The following is a 22,517-nucleotide window of genomic DNA, read 5'->3' as shown; positions in this document are numbered from 1 at the left end:
ATGCTGGATGTGAGGCTCAAAGGTGAGACCAGAGTCAAGTATGACGCCAAGACAGCGCGCTTGCAAGGATGGACTGATGTGGGTAGCACAAACTTGAAGGGAGAGCGAAAGAGGAGTATTAGGAGGAGGAAAGACAAGGAGCTCAGTTTTAGAGAGATTGAGTTTCAGAAAGCGGGGGGACATCCAGTCAGAGATGGAAGAAAGGCAAGCAGTGACACGTTGCAGGACGGCAGGGGAGAGGTCCGGGGAGGAGAGATATAGCTGGGTGTCATCATCTTACAGGTGGTAGTGGAATCCAAAAGAGGTAATAAGTTTGCCAAGAGAGGCAGTATAAAGAGAAAATAGAAGGGGACCAAGGACAGAGCCTTGGGGGACTCCAACCGAGACAGGACAAGGGGAGGAGGTATCATTAGAAAAAGAGACACTGAATGAGCGTTGGGAGAGATAAGAGGAAAACCACGAGAGGAAAGAGTCACAGAGACCAAGCGATTGAAGCGTTTGAAGAAGGAGAGCATGATCAACGGTGTCAAAGGCCGCTGAGAGGTCAAGAAGAATTAGTATGGAATAGTGGCCTTTGGATTTAGCTGCGATTAGGTCGTTAGTAACTTTGATAAGCGCAGTCTCTGTAGAGTGGAGAGGGCGGAAGCCAGATTGAAGGGGGTCAAGGAGAGAGTTGGAATTGAGGAAATGAGACACACGGGTAAAGACAAGTCTTTCCAGAAGTTTTGAGGAAAAAGGGAGCAGGGATATGGGACGGTAGTTAGAGGGGGTGGACGGGTCGAGGGATGTTTTTTTTAGTATAGGTACTACAGTGGCATGTTTAAGGTCAGCAGGGACGATGCCAGAAGAGAGAGAGCAGTTGAAGATGTGTGTTAAAGAAGGCACGAGACAAGTGGAGAGAGATCTGATAAGGTGAGATGGGACAGGATCAAGTGGGCAAGTGGTTGGGCGAAAGGAACAAAGAAGAGCAGCCACCTCTTGGTCAGTAGCTGTGGAGAATGTCTGAAGGGTAGGAAAGGCATGATCTATGTGTGGTTGAGAAACAGAATGGCAAGGAGGGGAGAATTCTTTCCTTAGCTGTTCAATCTTGTCAGTGAAGTAACATGCAAAGTTATCAGCAGTAAGGTTAGTTTGGGGGCTAGCCACAGCAGGGCGAAGAAGAGAATTCAAGGTGTCAAAGAGGTAAGAAGTCAAGCTGTTTTAAAATGGTTTGACTACTTAAAATGGGGGGGCGCCAGGGCACCCCTGGCACCATAACTGCCACAGAGAGCTGTAGTAATTAAAGTGCTTGGAGTGTTCCATTAATAATAGTGCTACTTTTGAATGTATATTGGCAGCTTTCTCTTTCCACAAAGCTGGTTTCCAAACCTTGCCTAGAGATATAGATTGACCAAGTTAGATCTGGTTTAAGTAGAAGCTAGCTATGGTAGATGGAACACAGCTCTCATGTTTAGGACTGTCATCAAGGGGTAAAAGCCAGACACTTTTAAGGAGCCCAGGTCTCAACCAATAAGCAGATATAATTATCTCCACTAGCTAAACTGCATTAAATTTGATGCTGAGCAGGCCCCTTCACCTCACTCCTCTCCTGCGTGGCACCAGCAGGAGTAAGTGATGCCAGATCACTTTCCTCCAGCGCGAGAAGGAAGCCACGTGGAAGGAAAGAAAACCCCTGCATTTCTTGGAAACCCACAACAGCTTACTGCCCCACTGGATCCCAGGGTAACACCCTCCTTCAGGAAGGTAGCTGAGACAGAGCTCAGCTGGGTATACTATTTTGTCACTATCTTTGTGTATTTCAGCCTTTATATTTGTATGCTGTGGGTGTGTGTGTCTATGAATGTTTGGCAGTATATATCTGTGTGTTTGTGTGGCACATCTTTGCTAGCAGTGTGTATCACTTAATGTATATCTGTGTGTGCTGTGGATGTGTGTGTATCTCTATGTGGCAGTGTGTATCAGTTTATGTATATTTTCGGCAGTGTGTCTTTGTATGTATGCGGTAATGTACATCTAAATGTGTCTGTGTGTGTAGCAGTGTATATCTGTGTGTACTGTGTATGTGTGTGTATCTCTATGTGGCTGTGTGTATCCGTTGTACGTATATTTTTGTCAGTGTGCATCTGTGTTTGTATGTATGTGGTAACATGCATCTAAATGTGTCTGTTTGTTTGTGTTAGTGTTTTTCTGTATGTGGAAGTGGTATCTGTGAGTGTGGGACTGTACAAGATTGGAAATGTGCTTCTATGTGTATCTCGAATATGTTTCTATGTATATGCACAGCCAATGGTTTTGTAAGAGGCCCCAAGAATTCTGATGGCAGCGCTTCCAATGATAGTCAGCAATAAGTATGTGTTTTTTTTCTTTTAGGAATCATTCAAATTGTACATCCACAACAACATACAGTAAGAACTGCATGTGGATCTATAGATTTCCCAGTTATTTGATTAATCTAAACTTGTAAGCATACTTGCTAGTAGTTATCTGTTGGCTGTATTATAAATATACCAAACTAAATGGTAGCAGTCCGTGCCTGTGATAGCATGACTCTGATATGGGTCAATTGTTGGAATACCCTTGCATGATGTGAATTAGGTGAGTTAAATATTTTAGGCTTGGCTAGATACTAGACCTGTTTCATACAAAGTTTGTATTGATGCTGCTACAGATTTAATATGAAATCTCTCTTACCATAATAGTTTGCATAATAATTGTCATCAGTGAGTAGAAACGCTTCGTCCATTTTGCTCTCCCTAGTCATTTAGCTCTGTCAGGAGACAAATGACTTTCATATGTTATTTCTGCCTTTATTTATTACATTATAGAATTATCCATACCATATAACTACATATGAAGAACATGTTTATAAAGCTCACGCATGTTGCCTGCCATTTCCTTACTGTTACTGTCCAATGCCACTAACTGCAATAAACTGTCGGCTTGTTAACAAGTAAATTGTTCAAATTGTAAGTTTGTTTTTTACTAACCTTTGCCTGTCATGCATATTTGTTGATTTAGGGGTTACTCCCACCCTTCTTAACTTAAAATTTTTTTTACTTTATAACGCCATATTAGGCATTATTCATTTTGTGTCTCTCTCTCATATTTAAAGAGAAAACCCTTAAAAAATAAGGAGAAACATACCTGAAATCCAGCACTGGGCAAAGCTTCCTTACTGCCGTCTATGCCCCATCTGACGACATTCATTCCTTCTCTATGGTCCAATCAGATGCTCATAGAGAAGCACTTGATTGGACAATTCTCACCCGCTCATAGAGCATGTGCACGCTCTAAGCCAGGAAGGGTTAGGGAGGGGTAAAGGTAGGGAATTAAAAAAATGAATGCCCATTATGGACTGGGAGGGTTGAAAGAAGGCAGGGAGAGAAAGGATATTAAAGCTTTCAAATTGCTGGTATGCTCCCATCACTGTCCTCAAGGGCAGAAGCTCATTACGTCTGTCACCAGCATACAGTACGAACTAAAAACCAATGTCATTTTTGCACAGTTTTAACAAAACACTTCTTAAAACAAAGTACCAGACTGTCTAAGTCATGTGCTCCGGGGGTGTAACCAGCACAAATGTGCAGATTACTCTGTATAGGCAACTTTTCAAGCATAAACACTGCCCATGCAGATTCTTACCACCATGTCCCAGTTGGCGTAACCTTTAACAATACCACTTAGTGAAGAATAAAAATATTTAAAGGCTTTTTTTACCACTGCAAATTGACTGTCATTGACCAGGAAATTTAATTTTTTTTGGTGAAATTAGGTTAAATGATCATTCTGCTGTTTTGGAAAAAAAACAATAATTCTATGGTCAATTCCTGACTGTTTACTGGGAAAGATGTGAAGCTAATACATATTCTATTTCTCTACTCTATCTGTTTGTAAATATTATGACAATATAGCCAAACTTACCAAAGAGAAGTTATTGAGAAAGAGCCTTTAAAAATTAGACAGATATAAACAAATATTAAAATGTGTTAAAAAAAAATAATACACAACCACAGACAATCTGATAGAAACAAAAAAAAAACTGTTTCCTGAATAAGAGTTGCTGTGAAATGACGAGGGAGGATAGATGTACCACTGTGATGTGGATCCCAGCTGTGACATCATAATCACAGATGAAGTTCCACCACTCACTGCATTCTCCAGTTCCTGTATCTTATCTTAATGTTTAATTATAAATAAGAGTAACAATTGATATTGCGTTTATTCTAGGGGCTTGATAGGTGACATGTGGATTATGGGTACATATGGGCCCCTTAACAAAGTCCACTTGCTCTCAAAGTTTTACTCTCATTACCTGTAAATTTGTATTTATTGTGACATGGCATGTGGAACACAACACATTATTTATTAATTAAATAATTTATGTATTATTTATTAATTCAATGTAACAGTAGACAAGCAGCCAGTATGAGGTCATGCAATAACAAGGAAAACAATAATTGGTTCCTTTGATATTATGGTAATACTGGTGCCTCTACGTTTGTTGTCACCCAATCCTGGTTTAACCCCTTAAGGACCGGACTTTTTTTGCGATGTTGTACATTTGCGACCAGGCATCTTTTTGACACTTTTGTGGTGGTTGTGTTTAGCTGTAATTTTCCGCTCTCTCATTTACTGTTCCCATACAAATTATATATTGTTTTTTTCAGGACAAAAGGGGCTTTCTTTACATACCATTATTTATATAATCTCATGTAATTAAATTTTTAAAAAATTAAAAAATATGATGAAAAATTGAAAAAAATACATGTTTTTTGACTTTTATGTAAAAAATCTTTTACTCATCTACAAAAGCGAATGAAAAAAACTGCTAAATAGATTCCAAATTTTGTCCTGAGTTTAAAAATACCCAGTGTTTACATGCTTTTTGCTATTTTTTTGCATGTTATAGGGCTATAGGTACAAGTAGGATATTGCGGTTTCAAAACCTATATTTTTAAAATGTATCAATAGTGACATTGTAACACTATTATCTGTCATAAATCGCTAAATAACACCCCACATGTACATATTTTTTTAAAAGTAGACAACCCAGGGTATTCAATATGGGGTATGTCCAGACTTTTTTAGTAGCCACTTAGTCGCAAACACTGGCCAAAGTTAGCGTTCATATTTGTTTGTGTGTGAAAAAGTAAAAAACTAAATTGAACGCTAATTTTGGCCAGTGTTTGTGACTAAGTGGTTACTAAAAAAGACTGGACATACCCCATTTGCAATACCTTGGGTTGTCTACTTTTGCAAATGGTATGCCATCATGGGGGTAATTCTCATTCCTGGGCTACCATACGCTCTCAAAGGCAACATAACCAACCTGGCCATTTTCAATGTAAAAATATGACCCATATATTTGACCCTGTAACTTTCAAAAACGCTATAAAACCTGTACATGGGGGGTACTGTTATACTCAGGAGACTTTGCTGAACACAAATATTAGTGTTTCAAAACTGGAAAATGTATCACAACAATTATATCATCAGTAAAAGTGCTGTTTGTGTGTGAAAAATGCAAAAAAAAGTCACTTTCACTGACAATATCATCGCTGTGATATGTTTCACTGTTTTGAATCACTAATATTTGTGTTCAGCGAAGTCTCCCGAGTAAAACAGTACCCCCCATGTACAGGTTTTAGGGTGTCGTAGAAAGTTACAGGGTAAAATACAGTGATAGCAAATTAAATTATCTGGACTTTCGGCCTGGGTTGGCAGGCAGGTCCCTTAAATTGCAATCAATAAAAAAACGTAATTATGTAAAAATATTACATAAATACGCACGTAGAATTTAAATATATATGCATATTTATATATTTGAAGTCTACGTGTATATTTATATAATTATTTATGTAATTTTGTATATGGACATATGAATAGTTCGTATTCTTTTTATTTATATATACATAGATATATATACAATTTCATTCTAAGGGTATTTTGATATAAATATATATATATTAATATCAAAATACAGTTAGAATAAAATTTCGTATAGATATATAATTTTTTTTTAAATTTTTATTATTATTTTTAATTTTTTTAGTTTAATTTAAATTACTTATTATTTGTAGTTTATAATAATATATACAATATATATAGTTATTATATATATTATATATATACACGTGTGTAATTTAATTATAAGTGTATTTTTATATTAATATATGTACATATTAATATAAAAATACACTTAGTATGACATTATATATATGATATTTAGACGTATATTATATATATATATAATATACGTCTATATATCATATATATATATATACACATATATAATTATTATTTTTATTTATTAACTTTAAACTTTATTTTTTTTATGATTTTACACTAAGCAGGGAGACTGCCTGTCAGCACAGGCAGTCCCCCTGCAGGCAGAGACTAGGACACCTATTGTGACCATGTGGTCGCCCTGTTGGGCGATCAAATGGGCACAGGGGTCCTAAACCGCCATGGGGAGACTGTCTGGGCTGCAGGCAGTCTCCCCACACCGGGAGCACCGCCGATCGCCGCCGGGGGAACGACGGCGATCGGGTAAGTACATTGGACCGTTAGGACGGTTCAGGACCGTCCTCGGTCGGCAATGCAAAAATGACGATGACGGTCCTGAACCGTCCTCGGTCCTTAAGGGGTTAAGTAAATGAAAAGAATGGCCAAACAATTAACTTTTTAGGTAACAATTAAATTAGGGACATATGTACTAAGCAACTAAAACAGCAAATTCAAGAGAAAGAACGTTTCTTATTTTTGCTCCTTCGGCTGTTTAGTAGATAGCCACCTAATTTGGTATCCTTATGCGGAAATACAATATTTGAAAATACCAAATTAGGAAGATATCTCTTAAATATTGTCCTGGTTTGGTATCCTTTGGAGTAATGACGTGTGAATTTTAACTAAAGGTTAATTCCAAATCAATAATTTCCTGAATTTTGACAAAATTTATTTAGAAAAGTAACGAATTTGTAATGAAATAAGAAAATGACTAGCAGTGCACATCTCTAGTAGTAACTATTGATAAGGAAGAACAGCTGTTAGAGCAAATTGTTAGAGCAAATTGGGAGAGAACGGCACATCTGGGTAACACATTCATTACTGGAGATTTTAATTTCTTGGACATAAATTGGGATAGAGGGACTAGCAGTGGAGCAATAGGAATCAGGTTTTTTAACCTGCTCAATGATACCTTCATGTCACAATTGGTACAAGCACAAACTAGAAAGGACGCTTGTCTGAATCTGGTAATAACAAACAATCATGATCTTTTGCCAAACATTCAAGTAGGGGAGCAGCTAGGAAATACTGATCACAATATGGTGTCTTTTCAAATAAACTCAAAAAGCAAATGCTCATGGGGGTCTACTAAAACATATAATTTAAAAAAGGCCAATTTCAATAATAAAAGAAACAAACTGAAATCAATGTGACTTAGTGGGAAGGTGAATTAGGAAATTAAAAATAATAAAAGGGTATTTAAAGCACTTAAAGGGACACTATAGTCACCAGATCAACTACAGCTTATTGCAGTTGTTATGGTGAGTCGAATCATTCCCTCCAGGCTTTTTGCAGTAAACACTGGCTTTTCAGAGAAAATGCAGTGTTTACATTACAGCCTAGTGATAACTCCATTGGCCACTCCTCGGATGGCTGCTGGAGGTGCTTCCTGGGGCAGTCCTGCCTAATGTGCAGAACTACCATTCAGTATCTCCACCCTCTGCATGCAGATACTGAATGTTCCTCATAGAGATGCATTGATTCAATTAATCTCTATGAGGAGATGCTGATTGTCCAGGGCTGTATTTGACTGTGTTGGCTCTGCCCCTGATCTGCATCCTTGACAGTCTCAGCCAATCCTATGGGAAAGCACTGTGATTGGCTCAGACCACCACTTTTGATGATGTCAGCAGACAGGGACACAGGTAGCAGCTGCAGACTTGAATGCAAGTAAGATTGTACTATGTTTAGGGAGGTTAAGAGCTAGAGGGGCTAGATGGTGGTTTTAACACTATTGGGTCAGAAATATGTGTTTGTGCTCCTGACCCTATAGTGCTCCTTTTAATCAGACAAATCAGAGGTATCCTATATAAGATATAAGGAAGTCAATAATGCATGCAAGTCGATTAGATAGGCTAAATTAGAAAATGAAAAAGTGATAGCAAAGAAGAGCAAACTCACCCCCACCCCAAAACCTACCTAAATTCTAAAATAAATTAAACTGTAGTTACATAGAGATGGATGTGTTAGTTAATGAAGACCAGGAAAAGCAGACGTTAAATAACCATTTTCCCTCAGTGTATTTTAAGAAGGAATCTATGGCAAGAGATATGCAAATAAATTGTGATTGAATGACTCAAGCCATGGTGCTACAACTAAAGAAAGTTAATGTAAACAAAGCACCAGGGCCTGCCAATATTCACCCACAAGTACTTAAGGAGCAAAGTGTGTAAATAATGGAACCTCTGTTTTTAATCTTTCAGGATTCCTTCCTTTCAGGAACTGTACCAGAGGATTTAAGGAAGGCATATGTGGTTCCCCACAACAGGTTTGTGTTCAAATAAAAAAAAATTGGCCTAGATGAAAATTCTTGTTTTTCAAGACAACTTTAGCATCATTAAACTGTTTTTGTGTATAGATCATGCCCCTTCAGTCTTATTGATCCCTTCTCTGCCTTTTAGGAGTTTAATCACTTTGTTTATGCAGCACTAGGCACACCTCCCTGCCTGTGACTTACACATAATTCCTAAACACTTCCTGTAAAGATACATCTAATATTTACACTTCCTTTATTGCAAATTTTGGTTCGTTTAGAATTTACTATCTCCTGCTCTGTTAATAGTTTGCTAGACCCTACAGGAGCCTCCTGTATGTAATAAAAGTTTAATTTACAGAGCATGAGATTAAAAACCTTTTAAAGTAAGTTAAATCTGATTTGAAAATCAAACCATTTTGTTTTCATGCAGGCTGTGTCAGTCATAGTCAGGGGAGGTGTGGCTAAGGGTGCATAAATGGAAGCAAAAATTATTTAACTTCTAAATGGCAGTGAACTGTGAAATTTCAGGGGCATGTGCTATACACAAAAACTTCTTCATTAAGCTAAGGTTGTTTTGGTGACTATAGTGTCCCTTTAAGAAATACCAAGGTAGCCATTGTGTCATAAATAGGACATTTTCAAACTGGACAAAAGTTGTGAGTGGTATCACTCAGGGTTCTGTTCTGGAACCGCTTCTATTCAACATATTTTTGAATGATCTTGAAACAGGCATTGGAAGTCATGTTTCAGTGTGTGCAGATGACACAAAAGTCTGTATAGTAATACAATGTGAACAGGATATTACTTTGCTAAAGAGGGATTTAGACAGATTGGGCATTTGAATGGCAGATGAAATTAAATGTACATAAATGCAAAGTTATGCAGTTTGGGGTAAAGAATGCACAAGCAACTTACACCCTAAGTGGTAGTGAAATAGGGATAAAACACACAAGAAGGATTTGGGAATCGTTATAGACAACAAACTAGGCAACAATGTGCAATGTCAATCAGGAGTTGCTAAGTGAGGTATAAAAATGGGCATTAATTCTCGTGACAAAAATATAATTTTGCCTCTTTATAAATCAATGGTAATACGACACCTTGAATATGCTGTGGTATTCTGGTCACCTGTTTTTTGTTTTTTTTTAAATTTATAGTTTTTTATTTTTATTACAATGATTACAATGATAAACATAAGATATAATTATATAAAAAAGAAGATTCATTAGAATGTAGAAACATATTAAAATGAGGCATATACCAAGAGATCAACATTCTAATATCGTATTTTGTGGCAATATACATAGACAATAACAAAAAAGAAAGAAGAAAGAAAAAGAACAAATACAAGTATGGACTGCAGCAATTTGGGCCCGATAATTTAGAGAAGGGGATTATAAATCCCAGGGTAACCCTTTTCTCCTGGTGCTTTTACCGCCTTTATCTTTCTTTGCCTTTTTCCTATTTTTTCCTTTTTCTTTTTTTCTTTATTCTCTTTTCCTTCTTTCCCTTTAATTCTTCCCTTCCTTCCTCTACCCTTTTCCTCTTTTTTCTTTGGTTTTATAATTTTCCTATTCTCGTTTATTATCCTCTCCCTTACCATTCCTGTACATTTAATCTGTTCCTATCCTAAACTATTGGTTATCCTTCTATACACCTGCCAGGGTGCCATAAGTCACGATAAGAAATAAATTTTTCTATTTATTTATTTTTTATTTTTTTAAATTTATTTTGACTCGGAAAACTAAGAATTATTTTATTTTCATATAAATCAGCAATTTTATTTATAACCAGTTGCCTCCACTTATACATATTCATAGCTATCATGTTATTGTAACGAGTATATACCCCTACACGCAGAATCCAGCCAAACAGAAGACAGCACAGAGGAGAGATACGTCTACCGGACCTTAGAGTGGCTGGACTCGACGTAAAGGAGAAGTACAGAGTCAGGAGCGATCCGAGGTCAAGGGCACAAAGAGACAGCGTAAACGAGAACTAGCCGGGGTCTGGTACACAGGAATCAGCAAGCCGGCAAACAGTACAGACAAGGATAAAGCGAAAACGAAGTCAGAATACAAGGCCAAGGTCAAGTACGGAGAAACACAACTGAATACAACAAGCACTAAAGGGAACTTTAGCAGAAACCACGATAGGGCAAGGAACTAAGGGAAAAGGGTAAGTATAAGTAGCCTTCAAACTAATGTGATTGGCTCCTGTCACTTCCACTCCCCCAACAGGTAAGTGTATGGGGTGATTGGCATGACAGGAGCCAATGGGAGCCTTTTTGCAATTTAGGCTCCCACTGTCTCTTTAAGAGCGCGCCCGAGATTCGCGGCGCGCTCTTAGCTGCAGGCGGGACACGTGACCGCTTCTCGCGGTCACTGCCCGCCTTCCTGTTTGAGCAGTCGGATGAGCCGCGCGCGGCTCGTGCAGCCGCAGGACCGCGCGCGGCTTGAAGAGAGGACCGCGGCCGGCCCCCGGATAAGGTAAGTACCGCTACAGTTATATTGAAGAATATCTATAGGGGCTTGCATAAGAATAGAATCTAAGAGGTTTAGTTTAACCTGCAAAGTTTTAGGAGCATCAAACATATCAGCTACCAGTTGATTTGGGGCATCCCTTTGATTAAGTAAATTTAACTCATCTGTCCAAAATACAATATTTAATTTATCTTGTTCAATCTGAAATCAGGCGTTATTTTGGATATTTAGTTTAGTCCATACCATTACATTCACAACTAAACAAGTTTGATGTAGCCTGCGATATCAGGAAATGATATACCCCCCTTGTCGTATTTATTTTGTAGGATCTTTGAGGATATTCTCGGTCATTTATTTGCCCAAATAAAATATGAAAATAATCTTTGATACTGTGGGATCCAATTATTACTTAATCTGAAGGGTAAGGATCTAAACAGAAATAGCAATTTAAGGATAGAGTAAGCATTAACTATATTCAGCTGCCCCAACCAAGAAATCTCAGTTTTGCTCCAATTAGTTAGTTGTTTATGAATTGAAGTATAAAGATCAGCATAGTTACGCTGAATTATATTCTGGATGTTAAAGGATAATTTAATTCCCAGATATTCAATAGATTCAAGATTCCAATTAAAATGAAAATTTGATTTAAGGAAAGATCATTTAGCCTCAGCTAAGTTTGACACCAATATTTGAGTTTTCTTTAAATTGATTTTATAGTTAGAAATATTTCAATATACATCAATAACTTTTAGCACCTCTGAAATAGATATTGAAGGCTTCACATTAGCACGTCATCAGCAAATAAAGACATTTTGTAGTCTCGATCTACTGATTGAATCCCATCTATTTCTTTATTCTCCCTAATCATAATGGCCAGTGGCTCAATAGACAGAATATAAATTAATGGAGCCAATGGGCAACCTTGCCTCGTACCATTATTAATTTGAAATATAGCTGATTCAAAAAAGGGATTTATAATTTCCGCAGATGGTTCCGGATATAAAGACATAATTTTATCTTTACAGGACCTTGAAATCCAAATTTTTTTAATACTCTGTCTAAATATCTCCAGTTAACCCTGTCAAATGCTTTTTCAGCATCAAGGGCCAAGATAACCAATTCTGAGTTCATAAGGTTACTTTTAATTATCAAATTAAGTATTCTACGGATATTATCTGTTGTTCCTCTGACCCTGATGAAGCCCGACTGATCTACCATGATTAAGTCAGAGATTACTAACTTCAATCTATTTGCAAGAATACGAGAGTAGATTTTTATATCTAGATTTATTCAAGACATCGGTCTATAGTTTAATGTATTTGTAGGGTCTTTTCCTGGTTTAAGGATCAGGATAATATATGCTATCAGCATCTCTTTAAGAAAAGGATTAGTATTAGAAAAGTCCAAAAATAGTTTAAATAATAAAGGGGCCAAAATATCTGAATATGTTTTATAAAACACAGCTGAAAAGCCATCCAGCCCTGAGGCTTTGTTGGCTTTAAGGTTTTTTATTGCGTTAATTATTTCTGAAATATTGAAAGGTGCATTCAGCTTCTTTAAGTTTTTCTTGGGATATCTCAAGCTTACCAAGTTTTTTCATTATGTCGTCCATTACCGAGGTTGACGCAGTGGAATCTGGTAAGTTATATAAAGATGTATAGCAGTCTACAAAGGCCTGGGATATAGCTTTAGGATTTAGAAAGCACTTATCTTCTACTATTATTTTTTATAGCTTTATCCTTTGAAGTATTTTTGAGTCTGTTACTAACTTTATTATCCTTGTGATACCACTTTTGTTTAAGTAATACCATAGATTTATTCACAGCATCCAGACTTTTTTTAAAATTAATTTCTTGTTTCAAACTTATAATTTTATTAATAGTGTCTTGAGTTGTTTGTACCTTATTCCATACTCACCAAACACGTCACCCATTGAGCATGTTTGGGATGCTCTGGATCGGCGTATACGACAGTGTGTTCCAGGTTCTGCCAATATCCAGCAACTTTGTACGGCCATTGAAGAGGAGTGGACCAACATTCCACAAGCCACAATCGACAACCTAATCACCTCTATGCGAAGGAGATGTGTTGCACTGTGTGAGGCAAATGGTGGTCACAGCAGATACTGACTGGTTTTTGGACCCCCACAATACAGTAAAACTGCACATTTTAGAGTGACCTTTTATTTTGGCCAGCCTAAGGCACCACTGTGCAATAATCATGCTGTCTAATCAGCATCTTGATATGCCACACCTGTGAGGTGGATGGATTATCTCGGCAAAGGAGAAGTGCTTACTAACACAGATTTGGACAGATGTGTGAACAATATTTGAGAGAAATAGGCCTTTTGTGTACATAGAAAAAGTCTTAGGTCTTTAAATTCAGCTCATGAAAAATGGAGGCAAAAACAAAAGTGTTGCGTTTATAATTTTGTTTAGTGTATTTTGAAAACACAATCCTCCAGGAAACCCAGTGAGAAATCGTTCAGGGCATATATATTCACCAGTGTAAATATTGTGTAATCTATCTTAGCAATTAAAAGTAAAAATCTACCATTAGGATCTCTTTCTGAATGGATACATTCAAATTTAAGATTTTATGACAAACTAATAGCTACACCCCTTTTTTTTACGATTACCTTCCAAATTGGCAGAATATGTGGTGGGACATTTATTAAAATGCCATAATTTAGCAGGAGAAGTTATCCAATGGGTTTCCTGGAAAAATGATATATCCAGCTTATTATCTTTAAGAAATGTACACATTGCACCCTGTTTTTTAAGCCCTTGGATATTCCAAGATACACACCTAAGTGGCATCAAAAACCATCGTACCCCTCAGAATCGGGTCCCAATACTGCAGTCCATCAACAATAACAAACATAAAACATAACATTATTTCAGTATTAACCCCTTCAGGACGGAGTCAATAGTACATGTTCTGATCAAAAGAAAACGTAAACAAAAACTGGAATTTGCGCTATATGTCTGTTAAACCGTAATTCACCTCTTTCATATTAAATGCACCCACACTTATTATATATCATTTTGTTCAGGAGAAACAGGGCTTTCATTTCATATCAAATATTTATATACGAAACATAATTTAGTACGAATAAAATTTAAAAACCTGTGAGAAATTTACATTTTTAAAAAACATTTGTAGTTCCGCCTCACATTTTAGCTGTGAATGTCATAATACTGTTAGGTTTTACTGCAAAAAATGCACATATTTGTAATCAGCGATGTCTCACGAGTACAACAGTACCCCCTCATTAACAGGTTTTATGGTGTTTTGGAAAGTTACAGGGTCAAATATAGAACGTTCCATTTTCAAATTGAAATTTGCCAGATTAGTAATGTTACCTTTGAGACGGTGTGGTAGCCCAGGAATGAGAATTACCCCCATAATGGCATACCATTTGAAAAAGTAGACAACCCAAGGTATTGAACGTGGGGTATGTTTAGTCGTTTTTAGTAGCCACTTAGTCACAAACACTGGCCAAACTTAGCGTTCATATTTGTTTTTGTGTGAAAAAAGCAAAAAACTAATATTTGGCCAGTGTTTGTGACTAAGTGGCTACTAAAAATGACTGAACATACCCCATTTGCAATACCTTGGGTTGTCTACTTTTGCAAATGGTATGCCATCATAATTCTTATTCCTGGGCTACCATACGGTCTCAAAGGCAACATAACTAATCTGGCAAATTTCAATGTCAAAAAAATAAAATGCAAGCCTTATATGTGACTCTCTAACTTTCCAAAACACCATAAAACCTGTACATGTACTGTTATTCTCAGGAGACTTCACTAAACACAAATATTAGTGTTTTAAAACAGTAAAACATATTACAACAATAATATAGTCCATAAAAGTGCCGTTTGTTTGTAAAAAAAAATGCAAAAAACTTCACTTTTACTTAAAATATCATCGTTGTAATACAATTTACCAGTTTTAGACACTAATATTTGAGTTCAGAGAAGTCTCCCGAGTAAAACAGTACCCCCCATGTACAGGTTTTATGGTGTCTTGGAGAGTTACAGGGTCAAATATAGTGCTTGCTTATTCAATTCTCTGCACTTTCTCCCTGTGTTGTCAGGCATGTCAATCAAATTTTAATTAATCAAATCACATAATTATGTTAAAAGATTACATAAATATACATGTAGAATTTTAATATATATGCATTTATAGGTATTTAAATTCTACGTGTATACTAATGTAATCTTTTATGTAATTATATGTATTTATATATTTGCGGTTATTTGTATTTTTTATATAGATAGATATATATAGAATGTCATTCTAAGTGTATTCTGTTTCCAATATATATATATATTAATAACAAAATACAGTTAGAATGAAATGACATATGAATATATAATTTATTTTACATTTTGTTTCTTTTTTTTATTTTTTTTAAAAATTATTTTATTTATTTATTATTGTAATTATACGTATATATATATATAATATGTGTATATATCTATTATATATATATATAATATATATACATATTATATATATGTAACATCATTCTAAGTGTATTTTAATATTAATATATATACTAATATTAATATTAAAATACATTACGTATGACGTTACATATATATAATATATATATAGATCATGTTTTGCTGTATATATTATATATATAAAAATACTTTTAATTTATTTTTTAACATGTTTAATTATTTTTTTTTTACACTCCCCACCAGCAGACAGCCCCCCTGCTGGCAGATCCACAGCCAGCTATAGAGGGCCCTGTGATCGCTCTTTGAGAGCGATCACATGGCCCCCGGGGGCCTCATTTGCCTGGGGAGGGCTGCCTGGGCTGTCAGGCAGCCCTCCAGAAAAGGATTGTGGCGGAGGTGAGTACCGCCGTGGTCCTGGGGGCTTAAGCCGTTACGGCGTTCTATGCCGCCGCGACAGCATAGAATGCTGTAATGGCGTTAAGGGGTTAAACAGAGAGTTGAATGAATCATCAAGTTCTAACTGATCACCTGTTCTAACTAGAAAAAGTTCAGAGGCGGGCTACAAAATTAATAAAAGGTAAAATACATTTCAGTTATAAAGAAAGGTTAACCAAATTAAATCTGTTTAGTTTAGAAAAATGGCACCTCAGAGGGAATATGATATCATTATTCAAATAGTTTTGGGCCCAATACAAACCATTGTCTGGAAATCAATTCATAAACAGGACTATACATACGACACAAGGTCACATTTAGACTGGAGAAAAGGAGATTTAGTCTAAGGCTAACTAAACAGGTTTTTTTCAGTAAGAACAATAAGGGTGTGGAATTCCCTGCCTGAAGATGTGGTTTTATTAGAGCTGTACAGATGTCTAAACAGAAACTAGATGAATACTTGCAAAAGCATAAAATTCAGGGATATAATTTTTAATATATGGAGTAACAGCTTGTTCGAAGGAAAAATCTGACGGCCCATCTGGGGTTAAGAAGGAACTTTTCTCCAGTTTGTTGCAAAATTGTAAAACGCTTCAAACTGTTTTTTGGGGTTTTTTTGCCTTCTTTTGGATCTACAGCAAAACCAGATGTGAGAAAATCTGAACTTGATGGACACATCTCTCTTCAACCTATGTAACTATCCTTTTTCTCGACTTTTTCTATTAAAAATGTTTGCTCTAAATCACTGTTACAGACTTAATACATCGTGTGAAGTTTTTTAATATATATATTTTGCTTTCAATACACTATGGGAGATAATAAGCACAGTTAGATTCTAAAGATGGCTCTGATGAGTCCATATGTTTGTGTTTGCAACTGATTCCCTTAACCAATGAGCTAACCCTGCACTGCAGGATTTAATTCCTGAGTAGATACCCCAGATAAGAGATCAAAACATTCTAAAACTACTTGACAACTTGGAGTTGGAAGCGTCAGGACATTGCTGGCACCATGCTATGGTGATTATGGTGCCTGGAGCATTCCTTTAACAGAGCAAGAGATAAGAAATTCTAAAGTAAACACACTGTGCTGTACAAACTAAACTTTTTTATATGGAGACTGTGAGTCACAGCAAGAGGAGGCATGGCTATGGCTGCATATACAAATGTAACTCCTAAATTGCAGAGACTTGAGCAGTGGGATTGCAGGGTATACAGCAAAACATGATCTATACAACGAAACTGCTTAATTAAAGGGTTACTATAGGCACCCAAACCACTTCTACTCATTGAAGTGACCTGAGGGCAGTGTCCCAAGTCCCTTAACCCTGGTTAACTCCACCTCTAGTGGCTGTCTATCAGACAGCCACTAGAGGAACTTATGAGTGAAGACTTTTGGTCGCCTAGAAACATAGAAACATAGAATGTGTGACGGCAGATAAGAACCATTCGGCCCATCTAGTCTGCCCAGTTTTCTAAATACTTTCATTAGTCCCTGGCCTTATCTTATAGTTAGGATAGCCTTATGCCTATCCCACGCATGCTTAAACTCCTTTACTGTGTTAACCTCTACCACTTCAGCTGGAAGGCTATTCCATGCATCCACTACCCTCTCAGTAAAGTAATACTTCCTGATATTATTTTTAAACCTTTGTCCCTCTAATTTAAGACTATGTCCTCTTGTTGTGGTAGTTTTTCTTCTTATAAATATAGTCTCCTCCTTTACTGTGTTGATTCCCTTTATGTATTTAAATAGTTCTATCATATCCCCCCTGTCTCGTCTTTCCTCCAAGCTATACATGTTAAGATCCTTTAACCTTTCCTGGTAAGTTTTATCCTGCAATCCATGAACCAGTTTAGTAGCCCTTCTTTGAACTCTCTCTAAGGTATCAATATCCTTCTGAAGATATGGTCTCCAGTACTGTGTACAGTACTCCAAGTGAGGTCTCACCAGTGTTCTGTACAATGGCATGAGCACTTTCTTTCTACTGCTAATACCTCTCCCCAGGGCCGCCATCAGGGGGTGACAACCATGACGGTTGTCACGGGCCCGGCGGCCCTGGGGGGCCCGGACTGCTCTGGCAGTCCTGGGCCCCACTTTCCCTCTCTGCACACATAGATAGCGAATATCGCTATCTATGTGTGCAGCCCCGGGCCCCCGGCTCCCTGTTACCGCAGAGGGGGCCCAGGCAGCACACTTCCTCTTCTCCTCTCTGCTAATAACTCTCGCGAGACCCGGTTGCCATGGCAACGCTCCGCGGGTCTCGCGAGAGTTATTGGAACAGAGGAGAGAAGAGGCTGTGTGCTGCCTGGCCCCCCTCTGCGGTAACAGGGAAGCCAGGGGGCCCCCCACCGGACCACCAGGGATGGAATCTCCCCCCTCCCTGGACACAGGTAAGCAGGGAGGGGGGAGCAACAATTTTAATTGTTTTTTTTTTTTTTATTATTATTATTATTATGTTAAAATGCCCCTTCCTCCCCCTCCCCCTCCCCCAGATTGCACATTTACACACACACACTACATACACTGACACAACACACACTGACACAACACACACACTACATACACTGACACAACACACACTGACACAACACACACTGACACAACACACACTGACACAACATACACTGACACAACACACACACACTACATACACTGACACAACACACACTGACACAACATACACTGACATAACACACACACACTAACACAACAAACACACTGCATACACTGACACAACACACACACACTACATACACTGACACAACACACACACTGCATACACTGACACAACACACACTGCATACACTAACACAACACACACTGCATACACTAACACAACACCCACTGCATACACTAACACAACACACACTCTGCATACACTGACACAACACACACTCTGCATACACTGACACAACACATACTGCATACACTAATACAACACACACTGCATACACTAATACAACACACACTGCATACACTAATACAAAACACACTGCATACACTAACACACGCTGCATACACTAACACACACTGCATACACTAACACACACACACTGCATACACTAACACACACACACATACTGCATACACTAACACAACACACACACTGCATACACTAACACACACAGTGCATACACTAATACAATACACACACTGCATTCACTAATACAACATGCATACACTACACACTAACACACTCACCACATCCACTATACTGACACACACTCTGCATTCGCTACACATTAACACACTCTGCATTCACTACACTAACACACACTCTGCATTCACTACACACTAACACACTCTCTGCATTCACTACACTAACACACTCTGCATCCGCTACACACTAACACACACTATGCACACACTCTGCATTCACTATGCTAACACACACTCTGCATTCACTACACTAACATACACTCTGCATCAACTGTACACACAGCATCCACTACACAAACATCCTGTATTCACAGTACACACACTACATCCACCAATTGAAACACTGCATTCACTATACACAGACACTGTGTCTAATACACACACTACATCCACTACAGACACTGCATCCACTAAACACATTTCATCTAGTACATACAAACACTACATCCACTACACACACACACACTACATCACTGTACACACACTACATCCACTACTCAAACACTCTCTGCATTCACTACACATTAACACTCTGCATTCACTACACTAACACACACTCTGCTTCCGCTACACACTAACACATCCTCTGCATTCACTACACATTAACACACTGCATTCACTACACTAACACACACTCTGCATCCGCTACACACTAACACACACTCTGCATCCGCTACACACTAACACACACTCTGCATCCGCTACACACTAACACACTCTCTGCATTCACTAAACATTAACACACTCTCTGCATTCACTACACATTAACACACTCTCTGCATTCACTACACATTAACACACTCTCTGCATTCACTACACATTAACACTCTGCATCCGCTACACACTAACACACACTCTGCATCCGCTACACATTAACACACTCTCTGCATTCACTACACATTAACACACTCTCTGCATTCACTACACATTAACACACTCTCTGCATTCACTACACATTTACACACACTCTGCATTCACTGCACTAACACACACACACACACACTACATTCATTACACTGACACACTCTGCATTCACTACACACTAACACACACTCTGCATTCATTACACACTAACACACACTCTGTATTCACTAAACTATGCACACACTCTGGATTCACTATACTGACACACACTCTGCATTAACTGTACACACAGCATCCACTACACAAACATCCTGTATTCACAGTACACACACTACATCCACCACAAATTGAAACACTCTGCATTCACTATACACAGACACTGCGTCTAATACACACACTACATCCACTACAGACACTGCATCCACTAAACACATTTCATCTAGTACATACAAACACTACATCCACTACACAAACACACACTACATCACTGTACACACACTACATCCACTACTCAAACACACTCTGCGTTCACTATACACACTGCATCCGCTACACAAACACACACTCTGCATTCACTGCACAAACAGTATCTAATACACACAAACACTACATCCATTACACACATTCTAATTCACTTCCACTATACACACCACATTCAGTCCCGCATCATTGTCAGCGGACTAGGTAGGGCGTGGGCGGGCCCGGGAGGGAGGGGGCGGGGGGGCCCAGACCTTGTGCTTTGTCAGGGGCCCCAAAATTTCTGATGGCAGCCCTGCCTCTCCCTATACAACCAAGCATTCTGCTAGCATTTCCTGCTGCTCTATTACATTGTCTGCCTACCTTTAAGTCCTCAGAAATAATCACCCCTAAATCCCTTTCCTCAGATGTTGAGGTTAGGACTCTATCAAATATTCTGTACTCTGCCCTTGGGTTTTTACGTCCAAGATGCATTATCTTGCACTTATCCACATTAAATGTCAGTTGCCACAACTCTGACCATTTTTCTAGCCTAACCGACGCTGGACATTCTCACACTTTGCATGAGGACATCCAATGTCACCCAAAACCCCATAAGAAGTATTATACAATGCTTTCCTATGGGGAAGTCCTAATGTGATCACTGCACTCACCGCGCTGGCGCATTAGGTCTCCCTACTGTCTGGTGTCGAGGGAGGAGGAGCGGAGACGGAGCCTAAATCAGATAAGTGAGGGAGGGGGGCACTATAGGGTGCTTTGTTTTCCTAGTACTATAGTTTCCCTTTTAGTGCCTAGAGTATCCCTTTAACTCCTTATGGACCAGAGTTTAGGCAGATCCTTATATATAATGATTTCACTGACAATCAAATGCCATTCCATGTGTAATTAATTCTGTGGCATTGAATAGAAACAATTTGGGGCAAGCTATGTTCCTGCTTGTTGGTCCTGCATATTTTATGTAGCTGAACCAACTGCCCCTTACCCCAAGACACTCTCTGTATCTTCGCTGCTAGGATGTTATAAGCCATTCAATGAGATTGCAGAGGCTTCAATTTGAATGTGTTGTATGAGCAAGAGCATAGTACACAGGTGTTGCCTCTGCTTTAAAGGACCACTATAGGCACCCAGACCACTTCAGCTCAATGAAGTGGTCTGGGTGCCAAGTCCATCTAGGATTAACCCTTTCTGCTGTAAACATAGCAGTTTCAGAGAAACTGCTATGTTTACAAATGGGTTAATCCAGCCTCTAGTGGCTGTCTCATTGACAGCCACTAGAGGCGCTTCCGCGCTTCTCACTGTGATTTTCACAGTGAGAAGACGCCAGTGTCCATAGGAAAGCATTGAGAATGCTTTCCTATGAGACTGGCTGAATGCGCGCGCGGCTCGTGCCGCGCATGCGCATTCAGACGATGACGGGAAAGGAGGAGGAGAGTCCCAAGTGCCGAGGGGGACCCAATGACCCTATAGAGCCAGGAAAACGAGTATGTTTTCCTGGCACTATAGTGGTCCTTTAACTTTGCAAATGAAACAATTACATATCTTTGCCATGTTACATTCTGGATATGATTGCAAACAATTTGCAGTGGAAGACAGTGTGAGTGGTGCTCGTTGTGGCAAATTAAGAAGGATTAGATTATAGCTAAATCCGAAAGAGGGTCAGACAGTGACCAAACTTCTCTAATTTAGAAATTCTTACATTACCTGAGATGAGCTACAGGTGAGATGAGATAAAGAAAAGTAACTGCATGAGAGAGGATGTGGGGATGAAAATGTCCCTTTCTCTTTTCTCACAAAACAAACAAACCCTATCCTTGCAGTGTTGCAGTATTGTCTGCACTACCAACACATCAAACTGCCACATATAAATGATTTTTATAAAAAAGGCAACATTCTCAGAATTTTTTTATTGCATTGCAAGTCAATCGATAGATTGTTTTTTGTTATATAACATATCATATAATTTTATGAATATATATTAAAATACTTTCTGATATAAAAAATGGCAGCATAAAAAGAGGTATATAAACACATATTTTTAGGCCAAGGTAATAAAAATATTTAATGCTAGACTTTGGA

The sequence above is a fragment of the Pelobates fuscus genome, chromosome 8, assembly GCF_036172605.1.
Source record: "Pelobates fuscus isolate aPelFus1 chromosome 8, aPelFus1.pri, whole genome shotgun sequence".
Classification (NCBI taxonomy): domain Eukaryota; kingdom Metazoa; phylum Chordata; class Amphibia; order Anura; family Pelobatidae; genus Pelobates; species Pelobates fuscus.
This window is presented reverse-complemented; position numbering follows the sequence as displayed.